Source organism: Larus michahellis, chromosome 16 (genome assembly GCF_964199755.1).
Source record: "Larus michahellis chromosome 16, bLarMic1.1, whole genome shotgun sequence".
Classification (NCBI taxonomy): domain Eukaryota; kingdom Metazoa; phylum Chordata; class Aves; order Charadriiformes; family Laridae; genus Larus; species Larus michahellis.
Window position 1 is genome coordinate 6,013,140 of NC_133911.1, and position 22,725 is coordinate 6,035,864.

General features: G+C 42.7%; 1 protein-coding gene across 1 annotated transcript in view; it reads right to left on the bottom strand.

Annotated features, from left to right (window-relative positions):
• Positions 1 to 20,808, bottom strand: part of CASZ1 (castor zinc finger 1) — a 292,054-nt gene extending 271,246 nt beyond the window's left edge. The window contains exon 1 of the mRNA XM_074560818.1: positions 19,925 to 20,808. The gene's annotated coding sequence lies outside the window, so the exon portion shown is untranslated. The remainder of the gene's footprint in view (positions 1 to 19,924) is intronic.
• Between the last annotated feature and the right edge of the window lie 1,917 nt (positions 20,809 to 22,725).

A 22,725-nucleotide genomic window follows, 5' to 3' on the forward strand; every position in this document is an offset into this window, starting at 1 on the left:
CTCCGCTTCCTACTGGGAGAGTATCTGGTGGGGGGTGAGAAGGGGGAGCAGGGGTGGAGGGGGGAGGAAGAGAAACAAACTTTCACATAAAATTATGGTATATGGATAATTGAGAAGTTTAAAAACATGAATCTAATTGTGCTGTCCCTTGAGAAGCAGATATTGAGCCATCCTATAAAAGGCTTGGAGTATCCCAATGGTGATTTATTGCTAAATCCTAGTATTTTTCAATACATTATAGTTTTTAAATTGTGTTTAAATTGAGTGTAGAAGAGCAGAGGCCATTAGGAGATGCAGAAATGATGATTATATTTAAATATTCATGCACGCAGTACCTTATTATTGAATCTGAACACTAACAAAATCAATATTAAGTGCGGTTTGACATGAATTTATTTATGAATTTCGACTTTCTAAGTACTGTATTTTTTCACTCAAAAATTGTGAGTATAATGTAGTAATGATATCAAAACAGAGTGTCAGAGAGCATTAGCTGAGGAGGTTATAAACCTCCGTATTACAGGGCCCCATATCGCCCTCAAAAGTGCTTAGTGCACAAAACCAAAATGTTTTTTTCTTTTTTTTTTAAACACGTAAATACACACACACACACTCACTCAGAAATAGGAAGGAAATTCTCTGTCGGAAATTGCACTGCAGTGGCTTTGATTGCTCTCCCAGCCCGCTTCAGGGACCAGGAGAACTGGGATTTGAAGACAGACAAACCTGAATGGAGTGCTCTGGGCATGCGGTTTGTGAGGGCATTTTGGTGCTCAGAGGGGAAGTTGGCAAAGAGACAACAGCCCACAAGCACAGGGTGCAGCCAGGGTCCCAGACGGAAAGGAACCAAATATATCAGTCTGTACCAAGAACCCACAACTCCTGTCCTACTCAGCAGTGCTGAGTCAGTCACACTGGGATCCCAGCAGGCAATGCCAGTCAGAAGTATTCTCATTGAAAGAGGCTGGTGGTAAGTTGTGCTCAGATCAGCTAGTAGGTCTGGTAGAAAAGGATGCCCCACTTCCCTTCATAAATATAACACCAGCAAAGAGAATGGAAACAGGTGGAGGATCTCTATTCACAAGCAATGCGTAATAATGCAGGTATCCCAAGTAGTTTTCACTCAAAATGATGCAAAGATGGGGAAAATGGCTAGAAATCACCCCCCTTTGTCCTCTTAAAAAAGAGAAGAGTGTCCTATATTTTGCATACTTCCTTTTTAAGATGTTAGTATCTCAAGCAGGACACTCAGTAATCAAGTTGGAACTTCCCCAGGAAAGAGAAAGAGAGCTTACTAAAGCTTGGCACTTGGTGCCACTCATTTACCCACAATCATTTATTTAATGGTAGCACTGCAGCAATCCCCCTGCTTCACTGACTCCTTGTCCTTTCAATTCAGACATTGCTACTCTACCAACATTGCCACCTGTGGAGACCCGGTGGGTTTTCAGTGGAGCTTATCACTCCCTCCTGCTTAAGTGATCAGAGATTTCAGCTGTGGAAGATAGAAACCTTTTTGGTAATGGGAAGGCGAAGAGGAATAATTCAGACTAAAGCCTTGACATAAGGGGACACAGAGGAGGGGTTTGTGCAGATCTACCTAGAGATAAGTGATGTATATTAAAAGCTACTGCCCGTCCTCCCACACCAATTCATTTCAAATGTGAGAAGAGTTTTGAAGATTTATTTGCTATTGACAGGAATCTGGACTGAGCCCTACACATGCCATATTGTGCATCCTCCTTTGAGTCCAGCCTTGGTTCATAATACAATGCAGCCCACAGGAGACAACACTCACCCACTTCCCTTCTTTAGTATAAAACACTCCTTATCCTGGCATCATTCCCAATGGACAGGGCTACCCTTTCTGCTTGGGAGACATATACCTACGAATGTCAGACCACTTAAAATAAGACAAAACAATTTTGGTAGCTCTAAGTGCAGTCCATTGTCAGAAGCCCACAAGAGGCAGCAATAGATACCATGGCAGCAGGCATTTCCTAGTCTTTGCTCTCTGTAGAGACTGATACAGAAAGAAAAATAGTCTGATCAAAGAGAAGCATCATTCATTTTTGTCTTTAACTTCCAACCATGAACGGGAACCAATACTTACTGAATCAAATGCAAAGCCATACTGCCTTCAGTAATAGTAAGGGTCAGACATTCAAAGGGTTAGTACTTAAGAGGGTTCAAGCACTTCTTTTGAAGTAGATTGTCAAAGAGCACAGCCCACATACTCATAGTTTTCTCAGGTCTCTAAAATACCAGGTGTTGGCAAGCAAGAGTCAGGGATGCCAAGCAAAGCACACAGTACAGGAATGGTGCTGCAATCCTAAGGGAAATCTCTTCTGCTAGGAAGTCTTCTTGGTAAGCCCTTCAGCAAGGTGAACAATGCTCTGCAAAGAACAAGCTAGAGACAATACATCCCTGGAAGTCCTTTTCGGATGCAGAATTTCTGCTCAGATTAATCTTTCCTTCCTCCTTATTCTCAGGCTTGCCCCTCTCTTGTCTGCTCATGCTAGCATTTCCCAGTACAGCCTGCCAGGCTCTTAATGGATTGGCAATGTTCTTCAGGGACTGGAATTGACACAGAAACCCATGTAAAGTACCCCCTCTTGGAAGGGGTTTGATCATGAAGCACTGACACGATGGCAGATCACACTGCATACACAGAGGCCGCACACGACAGGGCAAGCAGCAGCAAAAACATCACTCATTAAAATTAATTCCTTCCTCATTTTCATCTTAAAAGGAATGCTCAGATTTAGTGGTCTCAGCTGAGTCTCTGATGGATAGAGGTCTGCATTAACAGAGCCCAGCACACCCAGTTTTACTTGGTTTATGTTCTGCAGAATGGATTAAATCAATGACTTTTCCAGGAGTAGGAACTAGTGGAAGAGCCCAAGACTAGGGGACAGCATTGGAAAAGACTTTGTGGGTCACTTTGTGAAGTCCCTTTTACCACATGTCCACACTTTATCATCTATTTGTTAAACCCAAAGTGAAGCTGTAAGATTCAAGGGACCACATAGGCCCAAGGAAAGCTTACCATCTGAAAGGTTCGAGACCTCTCAGTTTGACAAGGAACACAAGCAGCAATAGCACCTGGGTATCAGAAGCTGAAGCCTTGATCAAAGTCAGGGAATTTACAGTACTGAAAACAGTAAAAATGTATGAGAAAGACATCTCCCTTTCTATCATGTTTGCAACCCTGCAGAACTAAAGGAGAACATGGATAAAAAGGGGGAAAAATGCATTTATAAGTGTAATGCACAGAACAAGTGATGTGCCCAAGGTATGTAAAGCTTGCGTCAAAGTTTGGAATCAAGACTGGATAGTGTATGTGCCAGCACAGTGCCTTAACCCCAGGATCTTGGTCCTGAACTCGAGATGTACCATTGGTAAGAGGTGCAGTATGAAGAGCACTCAGGAACATTCAGCACCCAACCATAGTCTAAGTTTTTGGTAAAAATAGTCAGTTCTTAACCACGTTATGGCTTCCATCAGTGCTTCCTTCTGCAGTTAAGGACAGGACTGTTTAGATGCCTTAGAAAACGACACCAGAGAAGTGCCACTGGTCTGACCCAGGTACAGCAATTGCACATTTCTCATGAGATCTCTTTCCCAGAAATCCTGAACACCATCTTGGAAACTCTGCACACAAGAGATGTTTAATGCTGGCATTATTTCTAAGACTAACAACTCGTTAAGTTTTTCCACTATGCATCTGTATCAATATTTTAACACAACTGTTACAAGGAAAATTGCTTTTTTTTGTGTGTCTGTGTCTCCTCCCTCCCCTACTCTCTCATTAAATCAGCATGACAGATTTTAGCCTATTCCATAACTAAGTGAATATCTCGGAAATTTAAAATCCCCAAAGCACAGTGACGGGTTCTGAAAGCTCTCCAGTGGTGCAGAGTATGAACAAACTCAATGGGCTTTGATCGTTCCCTCCCCTTATTGAAACTACATGCAGGCTGCTGTGAGAGCACTCAAAAAAAAATAATGGGATCAACCCAAATCTCAGTAAGAAATAAAGAACCCAATGCACAACTTACAACCATGAGATTGAGCAGTATGACCACAACAGGACTAATTTATCAGGTAAGATTATCTACATCAGTGTAATACCACCACCAAGTTTGATCTGATAATTTATAGCTGGCTCAACTTGGTTTAAGAGGCAACAGAAGGAGCAGGGCAAGGGGGGATGCATTACACTAAAGTGGAAGCCAGATATCAGGATATGGATTGTACAATCTATAGATGGAAAAGGAGTAAAAAGGTCCCATCCAGATCAGTTCCCAATATGTGCAGACCAGCCATTTACTGGTATTTGGAGATATGACTAAAATGCATTAATGAAAGATAATTACCTCAGAAGATCAGCATAGACAAAATGGTCTGTAGTGGGGGCAACAAGCAGAGCCAAGGAAAAAAAAAAAAAAAAAGAATTGTTCATTGGGGGACTGATAAGGAAACCCAAAGAAGAAACTGGAGGTCTTTGATGTGGAATATTCACCAGCTTTTTTTTTTTTTTTTTTTTGGAGGGGGGGGTGAAGAAAGTGCTATCACCAAGGAAAAAAAAAAAACAAACCCTCTTTTCCAGTAAATCGATGTATTTTGCTCTAATTTTATTAGGAATATAAAAGGAGCCTTTAGAAAAGTGCTTAGAGAGCAGAAAGAAAAAAAGAAGAGATAGGGAAGGCTAGCAGTGGAAACATTAGTCTGTCTGTATTAGGAATCCCATACTCACATTTTATTGTTACTGTCAGGATGCAAAAGGCAGTGCTTAAAACAAAATAATACATAATGTATTACAGGGGCATAAACATCAGCAGTCATTTTTATTTTAAAAAGAAAATGCAAAAAAAATATGGAGATAGCTTGCAAGTGAGGGATCCAAGGCGCAGCATTTATATCTGTGTCCACTGAGATAATCAAAAAGGTATTAGAGCAGCTGATGGAAGAGGGTTCCACAAAGGACTTCTCAGCAGTTTACCACTGTTCTCATTACAAGGTGACTGTGGAAGCTTGTCCAGAGAAATCATGGGGTCAATTTTTAGGTTGGGTGGGAATTTATTCCAACTCTAAATATGAGATATTTAAGAAAATAAACTCCATGCTTTTGAATGACTGGTAAAGAAAATGGGGTTTGTACATTTGTGCACATTTTAGAAAAAGTGAAAGGGTAGGGAGAGAGAGAGAAGAAAGATGCAGAAATAAGGAGTCACTTATGTTTTCCAGCCAGCTCTTTTCAACCATTACTTTTCTGTTGTGCTTGCATTATCTCTGTTGACTTCTGCTTTTTTAGTGAGCTCTCTTAGTCTCTGCACAGCACACCTGAACCTCGGAATCTAAATCCAGCATCTTTTGTCACTGCCATAATATAAATAAGTAAGCTTTATAACTGTTCGCACAGAAGTAAGCAATGCACATGCCATCTGTCTTGCCTGATGGGACCACTGGGGGGAAGGAGGGGTCCTGCTGCAGCAAGGACCCTCCCTTCCACAGACTCCACTTGTCAAATTCCTTTCCCTGCATACTGGGGACTCCTTTTCTCTTAGGAAGTTTCTAGAGCCACACTGGTTTCTGAGAGCAGTCACTAAATGCAAAGAACACCATGTAACAGGGGAAAGTGCAGGTCAGATGCAAAGAAGCAGCATTGCAAGGTAAATGCTTGGAAAAATGAAGGGGATTTTAAATACAAAAAATAACCCCTTTAAATATTTCAACTGACAGCTGCATCTAACACCCCCCAGCATAGCTGTATCCTCCTCTAAAAGAAAAAACCCACAACAAAAAACCCCATCTCTTTTCCCCCCTCATTCCCTGTGATTGTCTGAAGGCTTCAGGTGGTACTTGATCCCCGTATTTCCTGTCTGATTTACTGCTTTTGTCACAACATATGCACCATAACATGGCATAGCCACAGTTTGTTGATGGGATGATGTCAAGAGGATGTGACTCCTGGTGGCCTGAATGAATAGTCATTTGAAGGACAGGGAAAGAGGACTGGGGAGCCAGATTGGCCAGAGGGCTGGGAGGAGGCAGGTAAGAAGTGAGGCAGGCAGAAAATAAAAGACAAGCAAGTTCAGGAATAGAACAAGATTAGAGAAAATAAGAAATAGGAATGCAATGATCTGGTTTTTAAAGTGCCTGTCACAGTAAACCACGTTCTATAGATCTGCCAGAGCTTTTCCCATTTACTCTGCAGAAGTAGGTGGGGCAAATCATATCTACCACAGAGCAAACACAGGGGTGTGGAAAAAAAAAGAAAGAGAAATCAAACTTGCTCTATTTCCTCATTTCAAGTGATCTAGAAAACGAAGGTCTGCTCCAGGAGCCAGGAATTATTGAGAACCAGAGTTTAGAAGTCCCTTATGGAAGTGATATGCATCAGAAATTGATGAATTAAGGAGTTATATACTTTTGGAGAACTTGCTCTTGAGAACTGGAGAAGAGTTAACTTCTAAAGGTGGGTTTCATCCCCAGCTATGTTACTTGCTTCACTTCTCAGCACCTGAGATTAGCTACAATGCTTAACAGCTTCACCAAAATAAATCAGGATCTCTCTCTTAAAAGGAGGACTCTGGAGATTATCAGCATTAGTGGGACTCAGCAGCGTATTTATCTCTTATACAAGCACAGGTATACAGGATTTGCTGATTTCATGTAGTCTTAGAGGATACTAGTTCCTAAAATTAAAATAGTTACATGCATGCTAGAATCCTCTGCTTGGGAGAGAGCTGTGGGTGGTAAATCAGAGCAAAGATACACTGATGGAACTAGGTAAGCAGCCACGTTGCTGGACAGGACTGCTTTATGAGAAGCTGCTTCAGGTCAGGCCTGAAGGGCATAAGAGATCTGTACAGAGAGAGCTCACTGTGCACCTGTTTGGGTAGCCCTTGCAGTCTCCTTCCTCTCAGTGAAAATTATACTGTTTAAAGCAAACCAGAAAGAAAAAAAGGAAATCCCATAGAAAAAATTATGAATTGCACAGCTTGTGAAAATTCTGCCCACAACCTACGGCCCAGAAGACAATCTTCCCCTCCCTCCCCTCATGCCAGCTCTGTGACATGTTTCCACTTCATAAATCTCTTCCTTGATTGAGAGGCAGATCTGGGAAACAGCCCCTGGGGGAAACAGTTCCTGAAAAGCCTGCATACCAAGCCAGAGGCATCTTCTCATTGAGGTACAAAGCAAGTAAAGGCCTCATACTCATTGCAACTGCACGAGGGTTCTTGGCACCATCTAGTGCCAAGAAAAGACACTACGGAAATATGCTGGAGGAGAGGCGCTTGAAGAAAACTTGGAGAATCTGCTTGGGTAGTCAGGGCAGCTCTGCTAGCACAAGGAGGCTGAAGTAAATGCTTGCCATCTCAAGATTATCTTTGTACAGCAAACAAGCTAGAGGAGATGCTGCATTACATAGGGAAGCATAATGGAATCTACCTGGAGGGCATTACCTGCTGTTCTTAGTGGCAGCTTTGGTACTACAGGTGGGGCTGTACGTGCCAATGGTGCATACCCTCCCTCCTGTCCTTCAGAGAGCAGTGGGATGGCCAGTGATGGCTTCCAGAGCACATGCCAAAGTCTGGAACCCTCCAAGGAATCCTGAAACCCTGACATGCAAGTGAAGTTGCATTAAAGGAATATGGAAGATGACATATGGTAATATTAAGGCCACAGACTGTATGAAAATGGATCTGACAGAGGGTGTAACTATCACTTTATGAGCAAAGGAAAGCCATTCATCAGGGTGCATTACTCATACACTTCCCTCCTCTCCTGTACAGCAAGAATAATAAACAGTTGCCCAAGTTACACAAAACAATCAGCATTTAAAACAAAACAAAGCTTCTCGTTTTTCAAGTTTTCCTGGAGCCACCTCCCTTCCTGTCCAGGCACATCATCTTTCATCGTTCCTGAACATAGCCATCACCACCAGGCACATGGAACTGCAATGACACCGAGCCCTAGTACTGAACCTCCAAGAAAATTATCACCTGGAAAAGGCTACCTGCTTGTGATGTTGACAAATTGGGACATGTGTGCTTTGTAAGACTCCAAGCATCACTCCTGCCTGCATTCCTCAGAAAGCAAGAAAAGGAATCAATGAACTCTCCAGGATTAATGTTCTCAAATCAACTCAGCTCTTCATCTTTCTAAGGGAAGCAAGCCAAGGACCATGCTGAAACCTTAACAACAGGGCCTAGCCACTCTGTGGACACTAAAGATGCCAGGGCAGTTTCCCAAAAAGCAGGTGTTACTTTGGCATCCTTGGCCAATATTTACATTCCTCCTTGCTGTTAAAAAGCAACCTTTCCATGCAGTTAGGAGACAGATCTCCAGAGGAATGTAGGCGCCTAATTCCAATTTCATTGGAAATAAGATGTCTCTGTATCTCTGAACCTGGACTACAGTGCTTCAGGATCCCTGACAGGCAAATGGCTGTGAGAGAGTTTAAAGCTCATTTCTACCCTGTCTTGAAATTCGTGTTATTGTTCATTCCATATAAAGCAGTTCTGAAAAGCTCCCAAGCCAAAAACTCCTTGCTTGCACAACAGGGTAGTGATTTACATTCACATTGCTAGGGTGCAAATGATACCTTGTGGTGCAAGGAAGCAACAGGGATCCAGACTTGTGACAGTTAAATAGGAAATCACTGCCATGGAAGTGGATCAGACAACATGGGTACAATCCTGTTACCTGCAATGCTCAACGCTGGAAACATGCAGCACAGCGCAACAGCATCCATTCTGCAGCCCTGCCTCCTTTAAAGACATGGACACATGCAGTTTTAAAATGCTTTAAGCAGCTAATTAGGGTGTCTTCCCCTCCTTTATCCCACAAGATGATAATTGCATTATAAAAATGAATATGTAACTAAGCAGAAACCACAGGAACGGTGATGGCAGAAAAGGAGATGGAACCAGCAGCAGCCTCACTCCACAGTCACAGGTGGAAGCCCTCACATTAGAGAGACTAGCGCTCCAGTGCGGTTTCTATAGCTGTGGGGAGGAAAACCTCGAAAAAGCCCCACATTATTTAGAGTCACAAGAGTCAGCGAATGGTTTAGTGCTTAAACAATCGATGTCAGGAAGAGAGAAGATCCGTGAGAGTGTGTCCGCCTCTTGCTCTCCCCGCATACATCTCCCCAGAATGTCTACAGTCATCAGGGTAATTTAGAGAGGAAAAAAAAAGAAAAAAAAGACAGACTTGGCTTGGCTTAACTGGGGCTATCACTGTAATTGTGGAAGGAAGTGAGAACATACCAGCAGGGCCCCAGAGAGTAAAGGGCAAAGTGAGGGGAATGGAGACTGTATTTGTGGGACCCTGTGAAGCTGAAGAAGTGTCAGAGAACAGCACAGTGATGCCTGAGGGTGGAACAGAGCTAAGGCAGGCAGATCCTCCTGAAACAGCAAATAGCTAAGGATCTGGGTTTGGAGCACAGCCTCACAGCTAGCACACTCATGGTTTCCCTCGATAGCTGACACCATAGATGACCAGGTAACTGGGAACATTCTCTACACATTTAAAGAGAGCGCTATTGTTGTAAATAGCTGCAGGGATGATAAATACCTTTATGTGTTCAGAGAGGAAAGGGGGACTCTTCCTGCCGCCAGTTCTTCACTGCCCCCTGCGGTGCACAGGCAGCCTCTATTCTGCCAGTCCATTCTTCCACATCCAGTGCATTATTATGAACCCTCCAGCACACACAGCTAATTAGGGAAAATATCCTTTCTAGCAATTTAAATGATTTTGGCATTTTCAGGAGGGCACATGTAATATTCAAATTACTTCCACTCTGCGCTGCCTTGTCTTGCCTGGCTCATCTTCCCAGGTGAATTTGTAGTCTCTGAAATGCTCTAATTTCCCACACAAGCCATGTCAAATATAATTTTGGTGCAAAGTTGGTAATTATACGTAACATCAGTCTGATGTTAAAAACACTGAAAAATTTAGCAAGAAGAGACGAATGGAGAGACACAAGTCTGAGACCAACGAACGAAAGGCGTGCGGCCCCCTTAGTATTTGCGCTCGTTAATTAATAATAGCATGTTTTCAGGAACTGAAAGGATGTGTTTCCCGAACTGACTGGAATTCACTTAATGTCCCAATTACATTGTCTCAGTGAAGAACTTTGGTCAGATTTCACTGAAGAGCCACAGCTAAACCAAAAGCAAAATCCAGGCTCCCCACTGAAGTCCATCACAGTTGCAAGGATATGTAAAGGAGCAGAAATCTCACCCTTGGGCTCAAACCCAGAGATTAGATTGTCTCCTCCTCTGCCACCCTCTGCTGCAAACCCCTCTGGAAGTAGTCAAACAGATTTGCATCAGTGAGTCACCAAGTGTATGGATATATATTAGAATAAGTGTAATTATAACTGCTGGCCCCGAAATATTGGGCAAAGATTTTAACAGACTTGTTCCTTGGCTCCAAAGAGAAGAATGAACATGAAGAGTGAATTATCTGACCCCATCATCAATTCTTCCCCAAGGATGCCTGGTCTGCCTACTTCAAGGAGCATCCCAACTCAGCTTGCTTTTTGACACCATTATCCCAGCACACTGGCTGCCTGTCAAAAACAGTTGGGAATCCCTGAGTTAACCCATTACACTCTAAAATCCATGCCTGCAATTACTGCTGGGAGCCACAGAGCCATTTGCTCTCAAGTTATTGCTCCTAGCAATCTATTCATGATGTTAATACATTATATAAGGGAAAACGCGGTATCTCATCGTCACTGTTTGAACAGCAGTTTCTAGCTTGTGTGAGAACTTGGACCACAAATGTTAAGGAAGGCTTGCTTCATTTTGATCCTGAAGGCTTTATGCCAATAGTCAAGAACCATAATAAAAGGTGTGATCATAAATAAATTTGTTACAGCCAAGCAAGGCTTTGACCCCAAAGGATGACGTGAGAGCCATTGAATAAAAACTATTATTTCAGAAGACTGAGGTTTTTAAAAACAGATAATGCCTCAAATAAACCCAAAGCTCCTGGACATATGCAAACCCTGCTTTTATCACATATTAGCCACTGTGTGCTTGGATACAGAGATTCAAGAGCTGGTCTTGAATTTCAGTCTTAGTGTTTAATACACCCTCTCTTTCTTCAATCCCACATTACAGAAAAGGAAAAGACCTCTTGTTTTGGAGAATGAACACTCCCCGGCTTTGCAGCTCACTCCATCTAGTCCCTTAAAATCAGTTCCGACTCCTCATACCTTTTTTCACTCTCTTGAGTTTGTGCTGCTCATTTAACAGTGGCTGGCTGTGTATAAACAGAAAATCCATCATGCTCAGACCACACGGACCAGAGAAACCCAGAAACTTTCACCACAGCTTTATGTGAAGAGATTAAAAAAGATCTATGCAGTCCAAGCAAACAATGAGCAGGATAGGATTATGGATCCAGAAAACATGACCCACAGTCCTGTTAAGGGCACTATTAAGGGTACTTGTTGCAGGGAGAGGGGACAAGAGAGAAAGGGAAAGGTTGGAAGGAGTCTACAGAAGATCAAGATATATATCCTAAACAAATATACGTTGATGTTGCCTAGCCAGGAATATGTTAGTCCTGAGTTAAGTGCTACCAACATCGCTATTGAAACTTAATATATTTATAAATGTAGCAGCAAAACAAGACAACACAGACTTGGAAGGGGAAGCTTTTTTTTTTTTTACCAGACCTGCTGAGATCTCATCTCAAAGCAGTTGTACACTGACCTTTTACTAAACATCCACGTATTGCTTTATACTAAATGCATAGCTTACATTTGACAAAAAGGGGGCTTGCACTTTCAGCAAAAGCTCTTAGGAGGCATCTGTCCAGCCTCTAAGAAACAGTAGGACCTTACTGTATATATCTGTTGAGATAACTATTTCATAATCCACCATGGCAACACAACACTAGACACAGAGTCTCTAACCCTTACCTACTGGCTGGAACACATCAAGAACATGGATTTATACACTAATTAGATAATCACACAGATAAATACAACTGATATGCAGGATACATTAATTTACTTGCCTGTTCTTGAAAACCTGGTCTTGGTCCATTTGGTTCTTTTACAGGACTCCCATCCCACTGTCCAGTTGCTCATTCTGCTCACTGACTTATTCGAGTTATTATGGGCTACTTTAGATACACTCCTCACCATCTACAGCTTAATGACATCAAGAAGGCAGTTTCACTGAATATACTGTGGCCACAACACAATGTTCACATAGCTCATCAAGTGGCTTCTACTGCTGCCTCAATTTTGCCAAAACACTGCTTACGAGACAACACATTAAACCACATCAATAGAATCATCAGAAATAACCCTTTTCCCCAAAATGGGTTTACTTTAGCTTAGATAACCAAATTGGCCTACCCAATAGTCCCACAAATGTTCTGGCACACAACTATGACGGTGGAATAGGGGCATGAAAAAGCAGTGCTTGCTTAATCTTCCCTTACTACTATAAGAGAGACATGGAGCATCAGGAAAGCTGTTAGGAACATCTCAAAAACAGGTTGAACATGGAGGGTCCAATTAACCATTGCCATGGTCCTTGTCCAAACAGGCATGGTAGGCTACCATGCCAATTTAGTAAGAAACCCATACTCTAGCATGTGGACTTTTAATTAGCTGTGATGACTGACACCTCGTATTGATCGATGTTAAAATTTGTTTTTTTAGACTGCAAATTCTTCATAGCAAGTCCATGACTTTATACTTTTGCACACTACCATGGATAAACAATGGTGTGAGACTGTGCTTTATGAAGCCCTTAAGACCCTCAGATAAACACAGCTTTCTAAATATAAAGAGTGATTCTGCATTGCTTTTCCTTCTCAGTCTGAAATGATAATGTGCAAGAGACAGAAGAATAGGAAAAAATGACATTTGATCTCCAATTACCTGAGTGCTAAGTAGCTTTCCTTGCCATTTTGAATCAGGCCTGCCTTCGTCTCCAATGGAAGGCCAGGATATGGCGAGTAGCTGGACGAATAAATAGTTCCTTTGCTGCCATGGCAATGGTGCAAACAGACCAGAGCACATGCCAAAGGAAGTTGTCATAAATCACAAGTTGGTCAATTCTGTTTAGTTTCCAAGCAAGGGTTATGCAAACTGGTTGGAAAGTTCCTCACTGAGGAGCCAGTTTTCATTTTCTTCAGGAAAGTAAAATGCTTTCTCTCTTTACTGCACTTTTGTGGATTATTTAGTCTTCCCTCAACTTTAGACCCTGTTCCTCCTCAGGCCTGAAAGACTCCAATTTCAGAAACATCCCTTAATTCCAGTGTAGCTCAAACTCTGCTGGGGAATGCCCAGGGAGGTTGTGGAGTCCCCTTCTCTGGAGATTTTCAAGACTCGCCTGGATGCAGTCCTGAGTAATGTGCTCTAGGCAATCCTGCTTTAGCAGGGGAGTTGGACTAGATGATCTCTAGAGGTCCCTTCCAACTCTGAAGTTTCTGTGATTCTGTGAATTAGGAACATAAAGAGTAAGACCACATCCCCATGTTGAGATTTTTTTCACCTGTGACTTAACAAAGAGTCAAATAGATACAGAGAAACTTGCCTACCTTCAGGGGTAGTCCTTATCAAGGATTCTGCAAAGGTGAGCTAAGAATGTGGAAAACATGTTTTCAGAGACCACCCTCTCCTGTCCCACTGCACCTTCCAGCAAACAAACAGTCCTTAGAAGTCTGCAGCGCTTCCTACAGTCTGACTGATGCACTGAGACAGTATTCTCTGTTATAAATAGAAATCTCTGTGACTTAATGCCTATAAACTCATTCCTTTTGTGACTGAGACAACAAACTGGGGACTTTCTGCCGTTCATGCTGGGGAATGAAACACCATGCAGACACCACCACCAGCAAAATGAAATCCAGCTTGTTTTTGACAGCTATTTTGGTTTTGTGGGCTACAGTCATTGAAGTGTCTGGGAAAGGGGGAGGAGGAGTAGGTTCTGCTCCATCATTAGAGAAGCTGCACCCTCAGCCTGCTTTATAAGGTACCCAGTTGGCAACACTCTCCCATCATGGCTCTGTTACTGCTTGGGGTGGCCAGCTAACAAAACTCCACTGCAAACCTTGCTGAGTCCTGTCAACACTGCATCTCATCTGGGCTAATGTAAACCAGAACTCACCCTCCATCCCCGGGAGGGGTCAGATATAGTTGTAAAGCATGGGAGTGCTGACAGGGTCTCCAGCAACATGCTCCTGTTGTATCATTAGGTCCATATTCACCACATCTCAGACTCCTCCTGGATGATGCCTGGGCTTATTTTGATGCCAGAGACATTCTGCAGGCGAACACAGGCTTCTTCACAGTTCACTGAGTTCCAGTCTGCCCAATTCCCTCCCTGCCAATTTTCACATTTACACCCATGCTAAGAGAGTGGCAAAACTACCCAGTTAAAACAGTGGAGCATTTGTCCCTCAGATGCCCGACGTTTAGGTGGCACAAAGCAGGAAAGGATTTGGCTTCTTCCTGCTCTTACTGATAAGCCCTTCTTGATTTATCAGCCCCTCCAGCTTGTGGGGCAGATTAACATGACAGATTTATTTGCCAGGCTAAGCAGAAACCTCCTGTCCCAAAGTCTACAAAAGTCAACAGAAAAAGTGATCGATTTCAGAGGACACTGACTAGGTGCAGGCTCCCTAAGAATAGCAGAAGAGCGACAGCTTCACCTGCAGAAATATTCATAATTAACAGATGAAATCTGACAATATTATTTGCATAAGGGTAGGCGGTCCCCTAGGGAGCAATAGTCTGTGCTGGTACAGGACCAAGAGGAGGCCTCCATGACTTAGTGGTTTCTTGTGAAACACACTGATCTCCTGCAGGCTCTTCCTCATCCAGGGTAATTCACCAACCAACTGTTCCATCTAAGGCAGCAGCAGGGAAGCAAACAGCTGGAAAAAGGATTTTGCCTTTCTGTTACAAATGTCCTGTGGCCTGGCACAAAATAAAGGACACACTGATCACTGTATTAAAAGCCTCTGAAAGAATTTAATGCTAACTGAAGTTAATTCTGTACTCCTTGTTTAGACAGAGAGGATGAAGGAAGAGACAGAGTGAGAGCGCCAGGGGAGAAACTGATTTCCCGTCATTTCATTTCATTATTACCAGAATCAAATAAGCAAAAAACTCACGCATCAGGCTTTTATAATCATGAGATCTGAAAATGAATGAATACATTGGATTACTTTGTACTGACTTGACTTCAGAGCCTTTACAGTGATAGAGTTTCAAGATTTCTTTTGGAGACTATTGATGTCAGAACTTGCCTTTGACTCATGCAAGTAAGAAAAAAAAAATCTCACCTAATCATAGGACTCCACAGCTGGGTCTTTAAACAAAATGTCCACCCAGTTCAATTCTGCTCTCATCACTGTCTCCTGATGTTTGGAAATGAATTACCATTAAGCAGAGGGTCAGAATTAGACACAGAAGACCTAAGCTAAAATCCAGCCACACGGAGTGGTGGTGTTGGTACTTAAAATGGACTTCACAGCACGCGTCACCACAGTTTTATGCTTAAACATCCCTGTTTCCCCATACAAACACACTCAAATTATTTTAAGAAGGCTGAATGGAATTAGAGGGTACCTTTGGTAAGCAATGCTTGATCACAAGAGTCTGTAGCCTACGGATGTGGTTAACTCAAAGAGTGTGGCCATGAAGGTCCCAGATGAAAGTCTTGCTGCTGAAGCAGGTGATGAGCCAGCTAAAATTTGGGATACACTCATGGTTTTGACTATGTAGCACTAGAATGGTCTCCTATACTTTTTTTTGTTGAAACCCAGCCAGCCTATTACCAGCATGATATAATCCAGCAGCATCTAACTGGTTGCTGCCACCCTCTGCCTTCCCCCACCCTCAACACTGGCGGATATGTCAAAGCAAAAACATCTCTGCATTTCTGATCTCCCTGGGGTCACATCTGTTTTGAGTCAGGCTTCTCATTTGGTTCCAATCCACCGATTTCCTGCTACTGTCCATGAAAAAGAGAGTGCGACTCTGTGGCTTCCCCTGGGTGTAATGGTCTAATCTGTACCTTGTTGTGCACTGTAGAGGGGAGGGGGAATCAGTGCTACTTGGGAGCAGATTTCTCTTCCCTTATGATTGCATTCTGTTCTTATGCAAAGCACCTTTATTCCTGCTAGCAGTGGCAGCCCCAGATGTCCTGGTGCCCTCCCTGTATCATCCATATTCCTCCGGCCTCCTAATTGAATCCTTCCCTGGCTGGGACAGGCTTTCTTCATTATGGTGAACTGGATCCAATTCTACTCCCTCCCCTCCATCTCCCAGTCTTTCCTTGTGAACACAGGGCAGGTCCCACAGAGCTTCTGTGGGTGGATGACCGCACCGGTGAACTGTTCTTGCTGCTACTGTAATGCTGCTCATGAGGTTAACAGAACAGGAAAGTCCCAGACAGGTACAAGGTGGTAAAGGCATCTTCTCTGCCAAAATTCTGGCAGCGTCAAGATGCAGTTTAGTTATGAGAAATAATACCTAGATCTTTTAATCTATGGCTTTCAATGTCATTTATCGGAAACATCAGGGTTTTGCAGCTGGTGAAGTAACATAAGAATTCTCACAATGGCAGTGTCAGAGCCCAGGAGTTCAATGGGTCTCTTAAATCCTCACCCCAGAGGATTCTCTCTGTAGGAGGTCAGTATCCATGAGCAATGTTTTACTCATGCTCTGAACAAGGCAGAGCAATGTAAACAGAACAAATTGGTTTTTTTCACTCTCACTCATCTACTGAAAGTCTCAGTATTGGTGAATAGTTCAGTCCCCTTAATTATCCTTTGGCCTCTACATCTGAGGCAGATTACCCTATGTTGCACCATACAATACACATACAGAGACTCAAGTTTTCTTTCAATGCTCTTATTCTAGAAGTAGGAGCAATGTAGCAGTATTACCACACTTAAGATGACTCTGCCATGAAGGAAGTTGTATTAGCCCAGGCAGAGCACCTCAGCTATATGTTGGTTTTGGTACTTTAACTGCCTTGTTCAGAGATAGTTAGCTCATTATTACATGGACTGCATTAGGGCATGCAGGAACAGCCAGGCTAATGTCAAGGCAAGTAAACTCAGATAAACTGAGGCACATTTGTGTACAGTAGCTGCATTGATGCTAAGGCAAGTTCTCAAGAGTGTTGGGAGAAGAACCAGTACTGCAAATTCCCCAAGTGCCATCACTTTAACTACTAACCCACACTCTTCTACTGCACTAAGTACATCTGGATTTCATCAGAGCCTGGATATTATTTTTAAAAATAACCAAATCTTTGGAAAACAAACTCCCCAAAAACACCAGAACAAAACCTCTGATCTAGAGGCTTTTCAGCATCTTAGGGAATGAGAGATGCTATTATTGTTACTAGAAAGGCTCTAAAGGCAGTAGTACAAGGAATCATCTATAGGGCGCAAGTATGTTTGTTATGAAACAATTTGGATCCACAGAGGAATTCCATATGTGGCTTCCCCTCTGGTGACTAGAGGTTCCCACCTTGGCAGTGATCCTAGAGTCCCATGCCTACAGGCTCAGCAGCATGGAAGGGGAGTGTGGACGCTGGAGGAGTAATGGGATCATCAGCCGCTGAGGCTGCTGCTTGGCACGCCGACAATGTTTGTTTGCACCTCTTTGAAGATGAGAGATGAAAGTGGCGCCCACATGGGCTGCCTTTGATTAGCTTCTTATTTTTAACATTGCAGCTGCGATTATTTTTCTTTTTCTTGAAGCATTTCTTCCCTAGCACCAGAAACTCTGAGGTTCCCTTCTCTAGGGAGGTTCAACTTCAAGGAAACATAACAAAGAGAAGTGTGAATGTAAAGGAGACTGGACAACTCAGGGCCAGTGGGGACTTATGTCATTTTATTTTTAATTTTACTTCCATTTTTTTCCCCAATCCCCCATCCTCAGCGGGTCTCAGAAAGAAAATACTTGTTTACTTCTTTTTTAATAGGGAAAATAAATGAGTCCTGGGATTGTACAGAGCTGTCATGAAGAGGAAAATGTCTAATGGTTCAATTCCCAGCTCTGTCACTGAACCACTCTGGGACTTGGGGAAAAGTCAGTTCGCCCATCTGTAAAATGGGATTTATAATGCGTTGCTTCTCAGGGGTATTGAAGGAGTATGAGTAGCATTGATGGAATACTTCATGCACCTTGGATAGAAGGGGCAATAGCCCTGTGAAGTGCTGTCCTTAATAGATACTTAGAGGAGTTTCCTTCACTGTGGTACTTATCTAACCACAGCAGCCGAGTGCCTCACAGCTACTGATGGATTTTTCTTTTTTCTATTACCTCTCTGCAATGTAGGATTGTTGCACAGGAAAGTGAGGCAAGTGGCAAATTGCATGAAATGGACCCAGTCACATAGAGAATACGTGGCAAAGTCAGGACTAATCCTTTATTTCCTAAATTCCTGCCACACCCATTAGATTTCCCCTGCCTGCCTTCAGATCACAAAACTCATATGATTAGGAGGAAAACCACCTTCCCTTATTCCTACATTGGTCAGTCACACTGTGGCTGTCTTCCTACTGTGTAACAAGCAAGTGGGCTGAAAGGGGAGTCAATGTTTGTTGTGTTAGACTATTTTATATCACAACATTTTTGGTTTTGTTTCTTTCACCTGATAGAGTAGTTTTCAGCCAATAATTTGGTCAGATGTTAATCCAGTTATCCACAGCAAATGCTCTAGCTTTAACAGGATGATGTCAGGAAAAAAGTTTAGCCTGATGTTCCTTATTTTCAGAACCAATTTACAGAGATGGTAAAGAGCTATACATACAAGCAATATCAGAGGAAACTGCTTGTAATTGGCACTTCCAAAAGAGAGCATCACAAAGCCCTGCTGCTTGTATCAGCTCAAGTTTAACTTCTGTCAGAGGGCCTTGAAAAATGTTAGGCATAACCTGACAGCAACAGTGTCAATTAACAAGGTGGAAAAACCTGAAGCGTGGATAAGAGGAACAGCCAAGGATAAATAACAATCAGGTTCTTGATATTCACGCACTTCAAAAGAAAAAACACAGCCACATATGTTTATATTTATTTCTTTGTGTTAGCTACCAAGACATTTACCAGCCAAAGAGAAATGGGGGCACATGGGTTGGGTAAAAAAATAGCAGCATGCTTACACAAATCCAACCAACTCTGAGAGCAAAATATGTTTCCACCAAATAAAGTGCCTGCTAAAGCCTCTAAAAGACACTTCACCCTTGTCGTGGTCAGTCCAAAAAGCTTATACTAATCCAGTCAAGGCATATAGTTTACCTGTGTTTCCTTGTCTTTATGGCATTTCACCTGCTTCCAGAAAGAGACAAACAGTTGTTCCAGCCCAGTGCACCATCCAGGTAATCCCAATGCCCAAACACCATCCTGCTCAACTCAGCTCCTCGTAAAGGGATAAGCCAGTCTTATAGACTCTTCTCAAGCATATTATAAAGAGATATATTGTACATGATAGCTTATAATATATACCTACTTCAGATTCACTCCAGAGAAAAAAAAACATACTCCGGCCCAACCCCATCCAGTCACACAGACTCCAGGACATCAAATTAACCCCCTACCAAATTTACTGCAAGCCATCTGACCATACCATTTAGCCACGGTAAAGACAAAATCTATACCTAGCTACAGCCAGGAAGGCAGGCAACTCTGTTGAAAACCTATTTATATCACTCAAGGAGATCAATGGAGAGCCCAGGCCTAGAGGCCAGTGACCTTGGATTGACACAAAACTTAAAGGAAAAAATTAATGGTGTCAAGTCAAGAGACCAGAGCTGTTATTTCAGAGGATTCAAAAGCCAGACCTGCAGCTTACTGATCAAGAAAAGGCGCTTAAGTGGAGACGCTCTATTTTTTGGAAATAGAGCAAGTACTCACCCGTTGCTGGTGCGGGAGCTGCACAGATCTTCTTCCCCAGGACACCACAATGGCTGCCTATGCCACACAGTCAGGTCCTTCACAGCAGCCAAACCTCCTCAAGTTTGTCCCAGATGTCACCAGGTGTGGTGTAACACCAGCAGCAGTGTTTCTGGAAGAAGTCTTTCCTCATGTTGTCCCAAAGTAAAGCTGTGGTGAGCTTTCCACAGGCTGCCTTCAGAACATGCTCCTTAAGGAACCTTCCTCCAAAGGAAAGCTGAAGAGGAGACCCATGAAGAGGCAGCACAAGAAGGGCAAGACACCTGTTGTTTGAGGAGTCTGGAGGCCACACACGCTGTTAAGATGAATTTTCAGGCCTAGGAATTCTCAGTTCTGCCTCAGCTCTTCCTTAACTGCCCCAACCCAGGGCAGCAACAATCCCTGAGGAGCCGCTCAGAGGGCTCTGATGGTCACAAAATGGCGTCCAGGGAGGAAGAGGGTGCCCCATTCCCAACTTACTGAGGTAAGTCACATACTAGCATGTCACCACGTAGATCATAAGAGCAGGTACTACTACATGGACAATGAGCCAAGGCACCCATGGCAGGAGACTGACACTTATTTGTGCCGTGGCACTGGCAGCTACCCGCTGGACTAACAAAAATGGAGGGAAACAGTGTCTGCCTCAAACAGGCACCTGCACCTCAGCCTCACAGAAGCAGGCCCTGAGGTAACCCCAACCCAGCAGGCACAACACTAACTGCTAGAAACCACCTCTTTGCTACAAACTCCAGCCATACTGAGGTAATGCTACCAGGAAGTGCTTTTGAAAGTAGAAGAAAAGCCCCCACCCTGTCACAGCTGACCCCAATTTGGAGAGGACAGCTGAAAACGACCTGCCCCACCTGGCACGGCTGTCTGGGGGGCCTTGGAGAAAGGTAACAGACTTCTGAGTGCATCACATTGTTTGTCTATTTATTTTTCAATTAAAATGACAAAAATGAGGTCCTAGAAACAGCAAATTACAGGGACAGTGATGTTCAATGGAAGTTATACAGAGATGGGTTTTATTTTTGGAGTAGCCACTGACTGCTGGTGCAGTGTTTGGACATGTTGGTGTGCATCTGCTGCCTTTAACATCTCTTAATTCGCTTTAAATTAACCTTTTTTAGGCAAGAACATATTTTTGAGTGTACAGGTCTACTTGGATGCAAGTCATAGCAATGCTCGCTGTGCTCTGTTATTTAATTTGCTCAGGGACTTTATTTATTTATTTATTGTTAGTTTTATAATTTTTTGCACTGGTGACAGAGCCAGGAGGCTGATCCCCAACCTGGGACCAGTAGCTCCCATTTGATGTCCAACACCAACCCAGCCAGCTCTCGCAGCGGAGCTGGCTGCCACATTGTGGCCTGCTCCCCCAAACGTCACATCTGGCTGATGTAAAACACACATGTTTTGACTGAAGCTTTTTCTTTAAAATGCCAACATTAAAGGAAGGTTTGCTTTGTAAAACTGAAACTGTAAAACTCTTCTGAAACCCAATCTGGGGGATTAAAAGAACCACATGAAAAGGGATAAATATGACCTGGACATTTACTTCCTGTGCAGAAGTTCGCTGAACATGTGCCTCCCAGCCTGTCAGTGTGAAACAAGACCTTCTGCTCTTATTTTCAGAAGGAAAAAAAAAAAAAAAGGAGAAGAAGAGAGGAAGACAGGAAATTTTGTAAACTGACAACTCTTTTCTGTCTCATGGCTAATGGCAGAGACATTGCTTTCTTTACAGTGGCATCTCGTACACCTTAAAACCAGAAAGATACACGACTAAGAAATTTAGTATTAATAGGCAAACTATTCTTATTCATACTATACGGTAAAATTGGGCTTGATCCATTTTTAACTGGGAGTCAGTGGCAGAACTCCTTTGGATTTCAGTGGGAATAAGATCAGACCTAAAGATATGATGGACTGAATCCAAGGATTCTCTGATGATGTACAGAAGAAACACATGGAGAGACAAACAGATCCTCAGTTAGTCAGAAAATGGCTCACTTTCAAACAAACTAATGCAAGATGTTTATATCAGTATTGCCCATTTAGAGTATTAAAACTTGAGTTCCAAAAAACAACTTTACTTAAATATTATGAGACTTGAAAAGAAAAAAAAAAATCAGTTATTCATTCTCTGTATTTGTTTCCTAGGTTTTGAATCTTTAAGAAGATATAACATTTTTTCTGGTTTTCTTTACTAATAGTGAACTGCTAGAAGCTTGATTTTTTTTTTAAAACCGAAGCTGACATTGTGATTTATTACAGTACGATTTCAGAAGATGAGACTTAAGGAAAAAACCATATAAGAGCAGGCAATACATTAAAGTCACTATTGTTCTCAAAATAACTTTCTGATCTCAGGTCCCAACACACGAATTGCAGAGGACAAAATACAATATAATGTAAAATTTGGCATTGCCATTCTGTTTCGACCGAAAAAAAAAGTCCCTTTATTGCAGTCACATTCCCTAGAAGACAGTTACACACTAATTTGGGATTATATGTTAAAATTACACTGAAAGCGACATTAGTTGCTCAACAGTCAGAACTTGGAGAAACGCAACTGAAATTTAGACTAGATGTAAGCGTGTAATTTTTTACAATGACTGTGGTGAAACACTGGAACAGGTTGTAGATGCCCCATCCCTGGAAGCATTCAAGGCCAGGCTGGATGAGGCTCTGAGCAACCTGATCTAGTTGAAGATGTCCCTGCTCCCTGCAGGGGGGTTGGACTAGATGACTTTAAAGGTCCCGTCCTACCCAAACTGTTC